Source organism: Leptonychotes weddellii, chromosome 5 (assembly GCF_054177405.1).
Source record: "Leptonychotes weddellii isolate Sample4059 chromosome 5, ASM5417740v2, whole genome shotgun sequence".
Taxonomy (NCBI): Eukaryota; Metazoa; Chordata; class Mammalia; order Carnivora; family Phocidae; genus Leptonychotes; species Leptonychotes weddellii.
The window spans coordinates 82,118,041-82,130,415 of record NC_138373.1 but is presented as its reverse complement, the minus strand read 5'-3'; positions in this window follow the sequence as shown (position 1 = coordinate 82,130,415).

Here is a 12,375-nt window from a genome sequence, read left to right as displayed (position 1 = left end):
TGGGGCCCCACAAGTGGGAGGGCTATCACAGGTGTGGAGGCACTCCTTGTGGAAGGGAGAGGATCAAGCCCGAAATCAGGCACCCCTGGTCCTGGGACCTGCACCAGAAGACAAGCCCCCATCACATCTGGCTTTGAAAATCAACAGGGCTTACCTCTAGGAAGGCTGAAGGGCTAGAGGAAATTGAGTCTCCACTCTTAAAAAGACAGCACACAGCATCCTGGTCCAAGATCCAGCAGAGAAGTAGCAGTTTGAAAAGCACCTAGAGGGGTGCCTGGGTGGCTCAATTGGTGGAGCATCAACTCAGTTTTGGCTCAGGTCGTGATCTCATGGGTCCTGAGATCGAGCCCCGTGATGGGCTCCACACTCAGCAGGGAGTCTGCTTGAAGATTCTCTCCTCTGCCCCTCCCCCTGCTCTCTCTCTCAAGTAAATAAATAAATCTTAAAAAAAAAAAAAAGAAAAAAGAAGAAGAGGAAGAAGAAAAGCACCTGGGGTATACACAAAGGATATTTATTGATTAACTTTAGCACGTGTGCTAAAGGGGGCAGTGATTTGTGAAAGCTTTCTCTGAGAATAGAGGTGTTGGCAGGTGTTATTTCTCTTGCCCTCCCTTCAGCCTCAGCTAGCCAGGTGTTTGGGGAACCTGTTCTGACACTGTCCATCTACCTGCTAGCACAGCATCCTCCACCCAGGCATTCCCCTGTGGACCCACCCTGTCAAACACACCCTGGCAGATGCCTCTCATCAAATCACAAGTGAAGAGAGCAAAAACAGGAAAAAAGAACAGAGAATGCAAAAACAACCAGAAAACAATTATCAAACTGACAATATGTATGTATCTATCAGTAATTACTTCCAAATGCTTCAGTCAAAAGACACGGGGTAACTAACAGATAAAAAAAAAAACAAGAGCCACTTATGTGCTGCCTACAAGAGACTCACTTCAGAACCTAAAGAAACATACAGACTGAATACAAAAGGATGAACAAGACATTCCATAAACTTTTAGCAAGACTCATCAAGAAAAGAAGACTCAGAAATGAAAGAGAAGTAACAACCAACACCACAGAAATACAAAGGATTTTAAGAGACTACTACAAAAAATTATATGCCAACAAATTGGACAACTTAGAAACTTATAATCTTCCAAGACTGAATCAGGAAGAAAACAGAAAATCTGAACAGACCAATTACTAGTAACAAAATGTAATTGGTAATCAGAAAACTTCCAACAAACAAAACTTCCAGGACCAGATAGCTTGACAGATGAATTCTACCAAGCATTTAAAGAAAAGTTAATACCTATCCTTCTCGAACTATTCCAAAAAAAAAAAAAATAGAAGATGGAGGAATGATTTCAAATTCATTCTTTGAGGCTAAGAGTCCCATGAAAAGATGTTCAACATCACTAATCATCAGGGAAATGCAAATCAAAGCCAAATGAGATATTGCCTCACACCGGTCAGAATGGCCAGTTTCAAAAAGACAAAAAATAACAAGTGCTGGCAAAGAAATAAAGAAAAAGGAACCCTCATGTTCTGTTGGTGGGAATGTAAACTGGCACAGCCCCTAAAGAAAACAGTATGGAGGTTCCTCAAAAAATTAAAAATAGAAGTACCATACGACCCAGTAATTCCACTTCTGGGTATTTATCCAAAGAAAATGAAAACACTAATTCAAAAATATATATGCACCCCTATGTTCACTGCAACATTATTTACAATAGTCAAGATGTGGAAGCAATCTAAGTGTCCATCAATAGGTGAATGGATAAAGAAGATGTGGTGTATATATACACACAATAGAATATTACTTGGCCATAAAGAACGAAATCTTGCCATTCATGGCAGCATGGATGGACCTAGAGGGTACTATGCTAAGTAGAGTAAGTCAAAGACAATACCATATTATTTCACTTATATGTGAAATCTGAAAAACAAAACAAACAAATGAACAAAAACAAAACAGACTCCTAAGTACAGAGAACTAGTAGTTGTCAGAGAGGAGGAAGGTGGGGTGATGAGCAAAAGAGATGAAGGAGGTTAAGAGGTAGAAATTTCCAGTTATAAAATAACTAAGTCACAGAAATGAAAAGTACTGCAGTAGAAATACAGTATTGATTCAACATTACCCAGTGCTCATCATGACAAATGTACTCCTTAATCCCCATCACCTCTTTCATCCATCCCCCCACCTACCTCCCCTCTGGTAACCATCAGTTTGTTCTCCATAGTTAAAAGTCTATTTCTTGGTTTCTCTCTCTTTTTTTCCTTTGCTCATTTGACTTGTTTCTTAAATTCCACATATGAATGATATCATATGATTTTTGTCTTTCTCTGAACGGCTTATTTTGCTTAGCATTATACTCTCTAGCTCCATCCATGTTGTTGCAAATGGCAAGATTTCATTCTTTTTTATGGCGGAATAATATTTGATTGCATATATGTACTACCTCTTCTTTACCCATTCACCTATCAGTGGAGACTTGGGCTGTTCCATAATTTGGCTATTGTAAATAATGCTGTAATAAATATAGGGGTGCATGTATCCCTTTAAATTAGTGTTTTTGTATTTTTGTGGTAAATACTCAGCAATTACTGGATCATAGGGTAGTTCTGTTTTAACTTTTTGAGGAACCTCCATACTTTCTTCTGTTTGCATTCCCACCATCAGTGCACAAGTGGTCCTATTTCTCCATATCCCCTCCAACACTCATTTCTTGTGTTTTTTATTTTAGCCATTCCAACATGTGTGAGGTGATATCTCATTGTAGTTTTGATTTGCATTTCCCTGATGATGAGCAATGTTGAGCATCTTTTCATGGGTCTGTTGGCCATCTGTATCTTCTTTGGAGAAATACCTTCTCCCTCTGTTCATGTCTTCTACCCATAGAAATCTCCACTCTTAAACTTTTGGGTACATGAAGTATTTAAATAAAAATGCAATTTTTCAGGTTTTCCAAAGTCCCCTAAAAGAGCTCTGAAGAAATGGTATACATGGCAAGTGTTTACTGGCATGTTTTAAAAATCCAGAGTATGGATTCTGCCCATGAAGGATAGACCCAAACGCCACAACAGGATGTTGTTTGATGGCAGGAATGGGGAAAGTGGAATGGGAGAGAGCAATCTCTCACTGTTTAATTATTAATAACGCAACCACACCATCCCCTCACCACCAGAGACACATGCTGGAAATAAGAGTGTGGGAAGTGTGGAGAAAGGCAGGGGAAAGGGGACAAAACTACTTTCCACAAATTAATTAGCCCCAATGCAGAAGAAACAATTCCTGGAATAATGACCTGGGAAACTTCGCTTCAGGCCCAAACCTGTCACTACGTAGCTGAGCAATTATCACTTAATTTCTCCCATTTGCCATTTCTTCATCTATAAAAGGAAGAGGTGAAACAAGATGATGTATAAGCTCAGGGATTCCAAGTGCTCCCAGTCTGATTGAATTATGATATCTCCTACTGTGTCCTGTTGGGTTCTCTAATTTTGTAGTGAGAGAGGTGAAATGTTTCCACTTGGGACAGGAGGTAGTCATTGTTTATTTTCATGTCTACCGTAGCAACATTCAAACATGCTGGGATCACAGAAATGTCTGGCTCTCTCCCCAGTGTCCTGTTGCTGGCATGCTTTCCAAAGAGCAGACTTGAAACAAGAAAGTACAAAGTCATGGGGAATTCCTACATCTTTCTTAAGATAATGCATCACTATCAGGATTCAGCTTTGGCCTATGTTAGTATTTTTGTTAATGGCACCAATTTTTTCCACAGGTTTTTGTGTTAGAATTCATAAGTGATTACCCCCCGGTGACATTCATTACATTTTATTGAAGGTTTATACTCTTAAAACTTTGAACATTATTCTATTTCAGAGGGCAAATGTGCCAACAGAAGAGTTAAAACTGGACAGCTAACCAAAGCCCAAATATTTTAAATGGGAGTTATTTTCTATCCATTTCCAAGCAATACTTCAAAAAGCAACTTTTAGTGGGCTGAACTGCAGTTTGCAACATTAGAATGACATCAAGGAGCTTGAGATTTAGGCTGGCAGCGATGACAATCTCCAGTGACTTAGAGGATGCAAAATGTTGCAGACCTGTGGATACGAAACTCCTGACAAAATTATCTAGGATCTTGCACTATCAAAATTACTCACACATGCCACAAATACGTGTAAAAAAAAAACCAAAAAGTTGGCACTGTTCCTGCTTGGAAAACAAGTTTACAAGATAGGATCAGGATCTCAGGAACTGAAGCAACCATCATATTGTGGACAGGTTAAGTAGAATGGTTCTAGCTTATTCAGTAGCCACTACACAGGAGGGCTCACGGTCCATCCACAGCTGTCCTCACAAACTCCTGCCCTATCTTTGGGCTGGAGTTGACAGAGGTGGGAGAGGAGGGGTATAAGACAGGAGGTTTAACATAAACTTTTGGCTACAGATATGTATGGATCCAGAGGAGAGAGGAAAGAACCCTCGATTATCTTTATCCTGACTCTGCTATAACAAATGTGCCCCATGAAATTCTACCAGTTTTTACCAGAAAAAGAAGGAAAGATATATTTCAGCTGGTAGCAGGGTCTGTTTAATATTTTCTTTACCATTTTCATTTGTGTTTTCACAAAACTAAATTTTACCACCCAGCACACCTGCTAAAAATAAATGTATGGTTTAATAATAAGCTTACTTTTAACTATATATCATTCTGATTTCTATAAATCCAGTCCTAAACAACCCTGATTTTAAATTAAAAGAAAAGTTTACTCTCCTTTTATGCAATTTCTAAAAATAGTTTGCTTAGCTAAATATGTAGGTCCTGCAGAATTGGCTAGATTTATGAAACATTCTTTAATAAACTAAACAATGTCTATATAAAAAGCAGATGCAATACCTTTGTAATTCAATTTTATAGTTTAAAAATATTCTACATGGAAGTGCCAAATTCTGCCCTGCAGAGACACAGGGCTCCCAGTGACGTCAATAAGAGCCATGTATCCACAAAGGAGGGCAAACTATGCCCTGAGCACTTAAATTTAGTAATTCATTAGGCGCAGCGAGGAAGAAAAAGATCAGTTCAAATACCATCTCATCAGCATTTAAATCCGATGATGCTAAATGCTGTTGGAGGCCCCTTGAAACCCACAAAGCTTATAGATGCAGAAGAAACACAGAAGCAGAACAGTCACTTTTCATACGACTGACCAATTTTTTAATTTGCAATCTTATGTACATTGCTTCTGAGACCATCTTTTCCATCTTAAGGTAGCTGGAGTCTGATTTCCTGAAATGAAATGTCGAACTTGTAGTTGTATAAGCAAGGAAAAGCTCTTCCTTAAATGAAGAGAAAGAGGATTTATACGTGAGCTAATGACTGTTTTGATGTATGCCTGTATTCACATGAGTAGGATAAGAAGACAACAGCAAGACAGAAAGGCTAAGGGATGCAAGATCAGGGCGATGCTTCCAGGTTAACTACACACTGTCAAAATAAAATGAGGCTGCACTTCTGTACTAAGTGTAAAAATACCTTAAAGAGCTAAAGGTATCACAGAAAACTACAGTCGTAGGAGAAACATCATGTTGATATAGTCTTCAAATTCAAATATGCTTTCATGTTTCCTTGTCAAAGTCTGTCATTAATGGAATTTTCCACACAGGAGAGTTAATGCCTTGACTGCTCCATAAATTTTAGACATCACAGAGACAATAACAGGCTTTTAATGTTAAAGCAAGACTAAAGTTTACCCCTAATAAGTCTTCATTCTTTCTAGTCTCTTCCTCTTTTGCTCACTTTTACTTCCTGCTGCCAGAACAATCTGAGTGAAGAAGTGGTTCCCAGTTTAAACAATTCTACTGTCTCTCCATTAACCAAAGGGCAAGTCCAAATACCCTAACCTGACAATCAAGGTTCTCTTTAACCTGACCCCACTTTCCTGTAACCAATTGGAACTATTCACTGTCCCCTCATAATGGCCCCCACACTTTCCCACTTCTGTGCCTTTGCCATTTTGCTCTGCCAACAAGCCCATCTCCAGAGGTCCCCACCTACGTATCTTTCAAGATGGGATCCACAAAGCACCCCCAAAATGCCACCCCCAAACACTCCCCATAGCGGTTAGCTTGTACTCCCCTTACTTCAGTGAGTGACCTCCACTCAGTTTTAGTTAATTATGTGTGATTTATTTATTAGCCTATAAACACCTTAAGGGCAGGCTGCATATTTAGTTCATATTTTTATCATAAAATACCTAAACCCTCAGTAGCATTGCAAGAGCTAAAGATATTTGCTGACAACTAAAAAGATTAGTATACAATGTTATAATTATTGGTTGAGGAAACGACCATTATAGTCAAAGTCAAAATACAGTAAAATGCTGGCTCCGTCTCAAGAGTGGTCAGAAAGCCAAGAAGGGCTATAAAATGTTCTGGCACAAGTGGCTTCCAGTCTGGCAACATCTACCAGTGGGAATTTCCTCCCTGGTACCATGCCTTAAAAATGTGATGCTATTACTTGTTACCTTATTGCTAGAGAAAGAGAAAGAGCGAGGTAGCTGAGGAGCCTTTCTTGATGTCACCATCCAAAACTCAATCCATCTGCACACTGCGCTGCTCATACCGCCTTGAGAAGCAAGGGATTTTATAACAGACGGACTCACAACAATGCATACAGGAAAGCTCTCCCAGCACTTCTCTGACAGAAGCAAGGCCATGAAGTAGTGTCCTATCTCTTGTCTCATCTCAGTTCCCTAGGCAACTGAAGAGCAGAGACTTCTGTGGGGGGGGGACCAAGCTGAAAAGATAAGGAATAGGGGCACCTGGGTGGCTCAGTCGGCTAAGTGTCCAACTCTTGATTTCAGCTCAGGTCATGATCTCAGGGTTGTGGGATGAGCCCTGCATTGGGCTGCCTGTTCAGCACGGAGTCTGCTGCGCATGAGCTCTCTCTCTCTCTCTCTCATAAATAAATAAATAAATAAATAAATAAATAAATAAATAAAATCTATCTTAAAAAAAAGTACTATATGGCTGCAAATTAGGCTGAAGGAAGGAAACACTTTTTAGGGAATATAATCGGTTGTGCGGCTACGGGAGAGCCCCTAACCATTTCCAGCTGTGTGGAAACCTGCTCAGCTGATTCACCTGGGGCATTTAGGGAGCAGGCAGAGGCTGAGTCTACCCCCAGGATTCCTCATTTAGTGAAACTGGCCTGGACATTGGGCATCTGTGTTTTTAACAAGCACCCGAGACAAAGAGTCAAGTTCCAGTTTAAAAGCTGTTTTCCTTTTTAAATTTCATTACCTCCATGTAGGGAAACTATGTCATTATGTCCACAACTTAAAATGACTAATCACTGCTATTAGGTTCATCAAAGTAAGGCAACTGGAATCAACATCAGATATATAGAGGAAGAGAATATTTTACTAAGTATCTTATTGCTTAATCATCATAATATGAAGCAGAATTTGCAGGGGTGGGGCCACCTATACAAATGACAAGGAGTGTTTGCCAATTAAAAGCAAAACCACTCTTTGCATTTTGGTATCAACTTCTTTGGCCATTATACAACAGAATTTCATTAATGTAATCAACAATTTTGTTTCAAAAAGACACCGTTTCAAGTAGGTAAAGTAAGACATAGATATGTGTCAGCTGCCCTGGGGTGCTTGATGCAGCACAAGGTTGCATTCCCTTTGCAGGAAGGCCTAGGTAAGAAGGCACATCTAAGGCTTACTTTCTTCTGGAAATCCTTATTTTTTTTTCTTTCTCCTCCTCCTCTCCAATTATTTATTTCACTTCCTTTACTATGAGAAGCAACAATTGGGTCTCACATTCGGAGGATGGCCTGAGAATAAGAATCCACTCTGAAGTAAACATTTTAATCTAATCCAATGTATCCGAAATCCCTGAGTTTCAAAAAACTTGGCTATAAATAAGCTATTTCCCTCATACGGTATTTAGTCTTTCCTGCTGCATGATTTCTGTTTTCACATTAATTAAAAAAAAATGAAAAAATGGAAGAAAACATGGTGAAAGTTATTCTTTGTTAAAAACTTACACAAGCGCATGTTTCAGGTGTTAATGATAAGGTTCCTGGGATGCCTGGATGGCTCAGTCAGCTAAGTGTCTGCCTTCAGCTCAGGCCATGATCCCATGGTCCTGAGATCAATCCTCACATCAGGCTCCTGGCTCAGCGGGGAAGTCAGCTTCTCCCTCTCTCTCTCCCCCTGCTTGTGCTCTCTTGATCTCTCTGTCAAATAAATAAATAAATAAACAAACAAACAAACAAATAAATAGTTCCTGTTTTGTCTCATTTTTTCTTTTAACTATTTTCTCTCTCCTTTTTATCAGATTAGAATTTTGTTGCAGATCTAGTTTGGAAAATCTTTCCCTTTCCCAACCATCACCCATTTTGCTTTATTCCATAACTCAATGTATTTTAAAATTTACTTGAAAAGGATATTCTTCTCCACTTGGCTGTGTTATATGGAGACCACAGTGAGCCTACCAGGGTAAAAATAATAAGCAAAAAGCAGTAATAATGGGAACTGAGAGAGAAGCTAACCATACTCTTGCTTCAGCAAAAGTAACCAAATTTCTCCTCCCTCTAAGTGAAGGTCATCTAACTATTAAAGGATATAGGGTATCATAAGTAAAAAACAGAAATAAGGACAAAAGAAAGACCAAAGAAACAAACTATCACTCAGGAAATACCAATTCAAATACAAGTTTTGTGATTCTGAGTCTTTTCAATATCAGGTTCAGTTTCTCAACAATTTCTAGCCATATGACCGCTTTTTGAATAAGCTGCCCAGTGGCTCAGTATGAAGTCAAGTACTGATTCTTTTAATTTTTTTTTAGTATAGTCGACACACAACGTTACAATAGTTTCAGGTGTACAACATAGTGATTCAACTTTTCCCTATGTTATGCTATGCCCACAAGTGTAGCCAAGTGCTACTTTAGAACGGAGCTCACCAAGTCAACTCCAAAAGTACTCATGAGGCAAAAATCCTTCTTTTATTCCCTTTCTGATTATTAACTCTTCCTGAATCGAGATCCAAAATGACAAGGTTGGGATAACAAGACAAACTCAGCTTGTAAGTCAAAAAAAGAAGCCAGAACGGAAAATCATCTAAAATGAGCTCCTGGGGACGCCTGGGTGGCTCAATCGGTTAAGTATCTGCCTTCAGCTCAGGTCATGTTCCCAGGGTCCTGGGATCAAGTCCCACATCAGGCTCCCTGCTCAGCAGGGAGCCTGCTTCTCCCTCTGCCTTCTGGTCCCCCTGCTTGTACTCTCTCTATATATATCTGACAAATAAATAAAATTTAAAAAAAACTTAAAAAAAATAAAATGAGCTCCTAATCTTGACTGCAACGAATCTCTTAAGAGTGGTTGTTATCAAGTCTACTCAAAATAAAAAATCTGAAAAAAGCTTACGTTGTACTCCCAATGGTAGGGGAAAGTTGGTGCTCTGTAATAGTATATTTTCCTTATGTAAAATTTACCACTATTTGGTTGTTTGAACGGTATAGCTTACTACAATAAAGATGTAAAACAGATATTAGAAGCAAATCATAGAAATTGCTCATCACTAAAGTTGGAGAACTTAGAAGCTACTTAATCCAATTTTTCACAAAATGCAAAATCCCCAGGCTCTCTGTGATGGGAAGAGGTTGACAACCTATAAATCTGAAATTATTACTTAGTACACAGAAAAATAGCACTAATATATTATAAAAACCCAAAATATTTCCTACCAAGTTCACTCCTTGAATCTAAAAATCTAAGAGAGGTGAGAGAGAGAGAAAGAATTGGGAGAAAGTTATTTGTTAAAAACAAAAACCTTTAGGCTGCTTGGTCCCTCTGGCTGAAATCCCTTCTTTTTGCCCACATATTTGCCCATATATTTTGTGTTCCTTTTTTCACACTCTGCAAATCTTGTGACATAAGAACTGCTTTGCTTATGTTTCTATCTCTCCCCTTAGATGATGAGTTTCCCTAGGGCAGAAGACAGGAGTCAGGGAGTGTTTATCTTTGAATTCTTGTTGCTTAGAACATTATTGTGCTGGGCATCTAATTGCATACCCGACACTAGTAGTAGTAGTAGTAAAAGTAACACGATTTACGAGGTACCCAATAAGCACTAAGTACTCTGCTCACAAATGTTAAAATAGTATCTCTGTTAATGACAATAATCCTGCAAAGTAGATTTTATTGAAACACATTTTACAGATGAAGGAACAAGCGGGAAGAGAGTAAGTAATTGGCCTAGCATCACACAGGTTTTAAGTGGTGGATTTTTAATTTTAACCCAGATAAAAATAATCAATGCAATATACTTTCCACTATACCAGTTAGCAGGTGTACCAAATAAAAATCTGTTGAGTTAAAATGAATATAAACAGTAAAATAATATGGATATAACATTAAAATGATATGTAATACAGCACATGAATAATTATAGAACAAGTAACATAACTATACAAAACTGGCAAACTTATCTACTTTTTCTGCAAAATGAGGATTATAAATATGATGACAGCTGACCTGGAAAATCCCAAGGACATATAAAAGTATAAAGAATAATGTTCAAAAAGAAAACCTTCAATCCTACTATAAGACATTGTTAATATTTTGGTAAATATTACTTTAATCATTTTTATATACATATACATAAACACTCTTTTCACACACATGAAATCATACAGTCCTGTGTATAACCTACACTTTCATTCAATAATGTGGATTAGAGGTGTTTCTATACCACTGAATCTACAGTGTAATTATTAATACCCATATAGGATTCTAATCAAAGTTATTTAGTCTACTTCCTATTAATAGATACTAATCTTCACTCATCTCTTTTTATAATCAATTTCTAAAAATTTAATTTATTTTAAATTCTGGGAAAAATGAACATTATAAAAATGAGAGCACATGACTACAATGAATAATGTATTTATTCAAGATGTCTATGCAGTACTGTAGGAGGGTTCACTGTTTCTCTTAAAAAAAAAAATCTATGACTATACATTGGCCCTTTTCCGCCTCACATATAAACATAACCTTTAGGAAAGAATTATTCATATAAAATAAAGAGAAAATCACCAACTGAAAATGGCCAAAGTGGCAGGCCTTTAGACCAGGTGTTTTACACAAAAAAAGATTTATCTTCTATGAGTTGCTCCCACCCTATGCCTGGTTTTTACCTGCTCACATAGACTTGAAGAGTAAGAACATGAAGGTCAACTCCAAAACTGTTCAATATTTTGCATTTACCTGTCCCTCAATGCTTGCACCTAAAATATTCTAAAAAACATGTGAACATTCATGTAACTGTACATGCCTAGTACAGTGACTTTTACCTGGAAGAATTCAATAAATCTGGGAGGTGGAAATCAGGTAAAATAAATCAGCTAAAATGAACTACTGGGCAGAAATTAAGAAAACAATTCCATTTATGGTAGTATCAAAAAAATAAAATACTTAGGGATAAATTTAACTGAGATGAAAGATCTGTACACTGAAAACCATAAAACACTAATGAGAGAAATTGAAAAAGACACAAATAAAGGGAAAGATATTCTATGCTTACAGATTGGTAAAATTAATATTGTTTAAGTGTCCATACTACCCAGAGCCATCAACAGATTCAATGTAATCCCGACCAAAAATTTCAATGACATTTTTCACAGTAATAGAAAAAACAGTACTAAAATGTGTATAGAACCACAAAATAGCCAAAGCAATCTTAAGAAAGAAGAATGCAGCTGGGAGCATCACAGGTCTCGATTTAAAACCATATTACAAAGCTACAGTAATCAAAACAGTATGGTATTGGCATAAAAACAGACACAGAGATCAATGGAACAGAGTAGAGAGCCCAGAAGTAAGCCCATGGATATATAGCCAATCTTTTGTAAAAGCATCAACAATACACAATAGGGAATGGATGGTCTCTTCAATAAATGGTGCTGGGAAAACTGGATATTCACATGCAAAAGAATGAAACTAGATCCCTATCTTTCACCACACACAAAATCAACTCAATGGATTAAAGACTTAAACATAAGACCTAAAATTATAAAACTCATAGAGGAAGACATAGGATAAGATCCTTGCCATTGGTTTTGGCGACGATATATGTGTACATAATGGAATATTATTAAGCCTTAAAAAGAAAGAAAAGAAAATCCTGCCCTTTGTGACAACACAGATGAACCCAAAGGGCATTATGCTAAGCAAAATAAACCAGGTGAAGACAAACATTGCACAGTATCACTTATATGTAGAATCTTAAAAAAGTTTTCTTAAACAAAAATAAGGCAAGGGGCACCTGGGTGGCTCAATCGGTTAACCAACCAACTCT